Genomic DNA, 6,441 nt, shown 5'->3' with positions numbered 1-6,441 from the left:
TCCAGGGTCACCCATTTTGAATAATAGTGCATGAGTTCCTTGTTTTTCAATGCAGCATAGTATTCCAATGTGTGACTATAGCACAGATTCTCTATCCATTCGTTTGTTGATGGGCACCTGGGTTGTTTCCAGCTCCTTGCTATTGTGGACAAAGCCACAATAAACATGGGTGTGCCTATATCTACTTGGATGTCAGTTATGGTCTCTTTGGGGTATATTCCCAGTAGTGGAATTGCTGGGTCAAATGGTATCTCTATTTGGAACTTTTTGAGAAAGCGCCATACCGCTTCCACAGTGGTTGCACCAGGACTTCTGTATTCTTGATGTTGAAATGTAATCCATATTGAAGTCTGTAAAAGTGCTTCAAGCCTTCTTCAAGTTCTGCCAGCAAGGTTGTGTCACCTGAATAACAAGATGTTGAGGAGTCTTCCTCCAATCCTGACACCACATTCTTCTTCATAAAGTCCAACTTCTCAAATTATTTGCTCAGCATATAGATTCAACAGGTATGGAGAAAGCATATAACCTTAATGCACACCTTTCCTGATTTTAAACCATGTATTGTTCCTTTGCTCTGTTCTAAAAACTACTTCTTGGTCTAAGTATAGGTTTTATATGAACATATATTTAAGTGTTCTTGAATTCCTATTCTTTCTAATGTTAGCCATAATGTGTTATGATCACACAGTCAAACAGCTTTGCATAGTTAATAAAACACAAGCAAACATCTTTCTGATATTCTAGGCTTTCAAACAAGAGCCATATGACATCAGCAACGCAGCACCACAGCCTCTTCTGAGTCCAGTTTTAATTTCTGTCAGTCTTCAGCAAGATTTTACTTACATGTGGTATTAGTTATATAGTTCAATAATATCCACAGTCTGTTGGATCACTCTTCTTCTTGGGAAAGGGAACAAATATGAACCTCTTCCAGTCACTTGGACAGGCAGCTGTCTTTTGTAACTGTTAGCAAAGACTGATGAGCACATCCAGGGTTGCATCTATATCCTAAAACAACTCAATTGTTATTCCATCAATTCCTGTGGCCTTTATTAATTTTTTCCCAATGTCTTTAGTGAAAAGTGGACTTCTTCCTTCATTACCAATGGTTCTGATCATATGCTACTGTGTTACAGTGTGGGCCAATATTTTGTACAGCAACCATGTGCTTTCCTTCCATCTTTTGATATTTCCTGCATCATGCAAGATTTTACCCACAGAATCCTTCAGTACTGCCACTCAATGATTTAATGTGTTCTTCAGTTCTTTGAGCCTGAGAAATGTCAACTGTGTTTTCCCTTTAGATTTTCTCATTCCGAATCCCCATGCTGTTGTTGTTGTTGTTGTTGTATGCCATTGAGTCAATTATGACTCATAGCAACCCTATGAACAACAGATCTGAACCCTGTCTTATCCTGTGCCATCCTCACACTTCTTGACACACTAGAGCCCATCGTGCTGGCCGTCAGCGTGTCAATCCACCTGGTCAAGGGTCTTTCTTTCCTTTACTGACCCTCCTCCTTTCCCAGCATCATGTCCTTCTCCAATAGCCCCTCCAAGCAACATGCCCAAAGTATGCTGGGCAGAGCCTCATGATTGCTGCCTTCAAAGAGCACTCCAGCTGAACCATCTCCAAGACATATCTGCTTGTTCTCTTGGCCGTCCATGGGATGTTCATTGCTCTTCTCCAACACCACAGCTCACAGGCATCAATTCTTCTTCTGTCCTCCTTATTTATTCATTGTCCAGCTCTCGAATGCATAGCTAGTTATCAGAAAGACTATGGCCTGAATCAGATTATGGCCTGAATGAGACCGTAGTCCTCAAACTAACATCATTGCTCCTCAATAATTTAGAGTGGTCCCTAATCCTTGTGCATTTCATAAAAATGTTTTGCTTTCAGGGAGCGCTGGTGGCCCGGTTGCAAGAAGCTGCACTGCAATCCCAGAGGTATGTAGTTCAAATCCACCAAATGCTCTGCTGGAGAAGGAGAGACAATCTCCTCCTGTACCAGTGAGATCCAATTTGATAGTACACACACAAAAATAATAAAATTTTTAAAAATTAAAAATTTAAAAAAAGAAAATGTTTTGCTCTGTCTTCTTGAACTGCCCTTTGAAATATCTGTTCAGCTCTCTTACCCTTTGCTCAGCATTCTTTCCCCTTGTTTTATTTTCATTTCAATGCAAGTTTCAGAGTCTCTCCTGAAAGCCATCATGGTCTTTTATTTCTTCTCCATGTCTGTATTGATCTTCAGCATTCTTCATGGACAATGACCTCGATGTCACTCCACAACTCATCCAGTCTTTGATCATTAGTGTTCAACGATTCAAATCCATTCTTAAGATTTTTTTAAATTCAGTTAGAATACATTCAAGATTCTATTTTAGTTCTACTGGATTTCTTTTCCTTTTCTTCAATATGAATTTGAACTTTCATATAACTAGCTAATGACTGGTTCCAAAGTCAGCCCCCAACCTTGTTTTGATGCTGATATTGAGCTTCTTCAATGTCTCTTTGCACAGATGTGGTCAGTCTGATATCTGTGCAGTCCATCAGGTAAAGTCATGTGTACAGTCACCACTTACATTTTTCTAAAAAAGTATTTGCAATGTATCCATTATACAAAACCTGTCATTTGGAGTCCAACTCCAACCCTGAAACAAGCCCATATTTTCCAAGGACAAATCCTTCTTCTTTCCAACTTCTGTGTTCCAGTCACTCATTATCACTAATGCATCTTATTACATGTTTGTTCAATTACAAAAAACAACAAAAGCTGTTATAAATCCTCAAATTCTTCATTTTCTGCTCTCATGGTTGGTACATATATTTGAGTAATAGTTGTATTAACAGAATTTCCTTAAATATGTATGGATAGTATTCTATCCCTCAAAGCATTGTACCTCAGAGTAGATCTTTAAATACTCCTTTTTATGATGAATGTAACATCATTCGTTTTCAGTTTATCACTTCTTGCATAGTAGATCATGTTTGTCTGATTAAAAATAGCCAATACCAGCCTGTCTCAGCTCACTGATGCCTAAGAAGTCAATCTTCATGCATTCCATTCATTCCTTACAATTTCAAATTTTCCTAGACCCATGCTTCATGCATTAGTAAGAGTACCAGAGGAATGTCTATCTGTATTTTATTGACTTTGTAAAGGCATTTGACTGTGTGGAACACAACAAATTGTGGCTGACCTTGAGGAGAATGGAAATCCCAGAACACTTGGTTATGCTTATACAAAACCTATACTTGGTCTAGGAAGCTAGTCCTCAGAACAAAGCAAGGAAACACTGCACGGTTCAAAATCAGGAAAGTAATGTGTCAAGGATGTGTCCTGTCTCCATATCGCTTCAATATTTATGCAGAAAAGGTCATTAGGGAGACTGGGTTTTATGAGGAGGAGTGTGGCATCAAGATTGGAGGAAGACTCATCAATTATCTATTAGGCAGATGACACAAACTTGCTTGCTGAAACTAAAGACCTGAAGCACTTGCTGCAGAAGGTCAAAGACTGTAGTCTTCAGTAAGGATTGAAGCTCAATATCAAGAAGACAAAGATTCTCAACAAGGAGCCAACTGGCAGCACCATGATGGAGGGAGAAAAGATGACTGAGGTTGTTAACAATTTCAGCTTGCTTGGCTCCACAATCAACACTCTTAGCACTCTTGTCAGGAAATTTTAAAAAAAGATTAATTGCATTGGGAAAATTTGCTGTCAGGGACCTCTCCAGAGTACTAAGAAGCAAAGATGTCAGTCTAGAGACTAAGGTACACCTGATCCAGGCCATGGTCTTTGCAATTACTTGCTCTGCATCAGAGAGCTGGACAATGACTAAGGATGACAGAAGAATTGATGCCTTTGAGTTGTCGTGCTGGAGAAGAGTCTTGAACATACCATGGCTCACCAAGAAAAAAAAACAAATCTGTCTTGAAGAAAGTGAAACCACATTTCTCCTTGGAGGCTAGAATTTTGACGCTCCACCTCACATACTTTGGGGATGTGGCCAAGAGTGACCAGTCCTTGGAGAAGAACATCCTGCTCAGAAGAGTGAGGGACAGCGAAGGAGAGGAAGACCCCGGATGAGATGGATTGATACAGTAACTGGGGTGATGGGAGTAGGTATGTCAGAATCAGTGAGACTGGGTCAGGATAGAGCAGGCTTCAGAGCTGCTTGCTGTACACAGGGTCGCTGGGTTGCAGACTCAATGGCACATAACAACAACATGGCTCATGCATTCCATGTTCCAGTTACTACAGGCTGTTTGCAGGTGTTTTCCTTCATTTTGAGTCTTACACGTCAGAACTAAAGGCCCTTCCCTGGGTGAGAGCTTTACTCCGTCCACGTCAGTCCAGGAGACTCTCCGTCTACATCAGTCCAGGAGACTCTGAAGGAGGAGGTAGCTCTTCCCAGGCACACGTGAGCGCCTTCCAGCCCGATGGCCTCATCTTCTGGGTCACCGTCAACAATGAGCTTCTGTTGTCTGGAGACTGTCCGAAGGGCTGTGATCTCAGAAGTGGGTGGCCAGTCCTCCTTTCAGTCTTAGTCTAGACACTCTGTTGGAACCTGGCCACCACGGGTGGACCTGCTGGTAGTGAAGTGCAGGTGGCTTGGCTTGCAACAATATGCCAGCTAGTACACTGTGGTCAACTGACAGACGTGTGGTCACAGCTCAGGACAGCAACAGCTGAAAAGGACCACATCTATGGTCACACTAAGGTTTGGTAGGTGACATAGGGTCTACACTCATGCTGTTGTTGTCATGTACTGGAAAGTAGGAGCCCACCCATGGCTGACCCTCTGGTGGGTTTTCAGAGGCAGTTAATCATGTGGGAGGAGAGTGTCCATCCTTCTCCTGCAGGGCAGCTGGTGGCCTTGAACTGCGTGCCTTCGAGGTTGCAACACAGCTTCTTGCCACTAGGCCAGTCATCTTAGTACAGCCTATAAACACACCCCTGAGTACAACAGAGCCAGCAGAGGACGCTGTGCAAGCTTCTTACACATAACAAACACCCTGGGGATGAGTTGCTGGACCTGTGGCCTTGGGAGTCCAAGTCTCAGAACACTGAAGTCCACAAAGACAACGTTCTACATCCCCTGTGGTAACAACTGAGGTCTTCAAAGTGTGTAAGCAGCCAGAACTATCGGTCTAAGATGGAACTCTGGCCAGAACAAAGAAGGGAGACACAACACAAAGATGCACCCAGACCCACACGTGGTCGTTTCAGGTGAGCAATGAGTAAGGAAGCTCAGAGAAGAACCGAGGCCTCTGAGTCTTGAATTGTGGGTCCCTGAATTGTGCTGCTGACGAAGAAGGTTGACGACACTCATGGGCCAACAACAGAACAGGCAAGACTGTCCTGGAGAAAGTGCAGCCAGGATTCGCGACAAGGGTGGGGCACAGGAAGCTGTCAGGTGAGCACCAACCCTTGGAAAGAAGATGTGATGCTTAGAAAGGTGGACTGCAGTAAAAGCCAAGAAGGCCCGTGGCCGGGAATGGTCGGGGCGCCACACCCGGCTTAGGGCTGGTGGAGAGGGTGAGCACGGCACAGGATAAGGTAGGTCCACTCTGCTCTTCCTCACGCTGCTCGGTGCTGGCGTCAACCTGACAACACAAAGAAACAACTGGATCCAGGCGGATCGTGGGAGCCTCTCCCTCTCCAGGCCCAGGGCCAGGAGAACTAGACGGAGCCTGGCTGCCACCACTGACCGTGACATCGTGCACCGAGACTAGCAGACCGCTGAGACATCTCTGAACATCACCCAGTGGCCACCCACTCCTTGGAGGAACCGATCAGAGGAGCAGCACTTACAGGGATAAGGCCCCAGGACAGGAAGGAGCAAGACAGAAGATTGGAAGAAATGAGAGTTACAGGGAAGAAGCGTGCAGGCAGGGAACCTGGTGAGTCTGTGTTTCACATCACAAAGCAAAGCACATACGAAGGACTGGTAAAAACAAATTCGCTTCGCTTGTCAAGCTGCACTCCAATCACTCACAGCAAACGGTGCTGGTCAAAGGTGTGACTGACGATCTTACAAATGGAGACTGACCAGCAGGGAGAGGGAGCGGGGTGTTAAATTCCATCCCACTCCCTTCCCCGTGTCCCCCAGGGCACCAGGTCCAGGCAGTGTCCCTCAAAGGTCCCCCTCTGCACCCAGTCCCGCCTCTCCTCAGCCCCATCCCTCAGTGTCCTGCCCAGTCCCACTCTCCCAGCTCCAGACCCCAATCCACCTCTCGTGCCCAGTCCCACCACTGCCCACAGTGCCAAACCACAAACCCCACCTCCCTTGGGCCACCTCAGGGCCCACCTGCCTGTTCAGGCCCCGCCCCTAAGGCCCCCTCAGTCCACTCCCCTGCACACAGCCCCGCCCTGCCTGTCCAGGCCCCGCCCCTGATGACCCCTCAGTCCACTCCCCTGCACACAGCCCC

General features: G+C 45.4%; 1 protein-coding gene across 1 annotated transcript in view; it reads right to left on the bottom strand.

Moving 5' to 3' along the window:
- Nucleotides 1–6,441, bottom strand: part of SHC2 (SHC (Src homology 2 domain containing) transforming protein 2) — a 46,030-nt gene that overhangs the window by 12,943 nt on the left and 26,646 nt on the right. The gene's annotated exons all lie outside the window — the stretch shown is intronic.

This window comes from Elephantulus edwardii, unplaced genomic scaffold, assembly GCF_000299155.1.
Source record: "Elephantulus edwardii isolate Elephantulus edwardi_28Jun2011 unplaced genomic scaffold, EleEdw1.0 scaffold00217, whole genome shotgun sequence".
NCBI lineage: Eukaryota > Metazoa > Chordata > Mammalia > Macroscelidea > Macroscelididae > Elephantulus > Elephantulus edwardii.
This window is presented reverse-complemented; position numbering and strand designations above follow the sequence as displayed.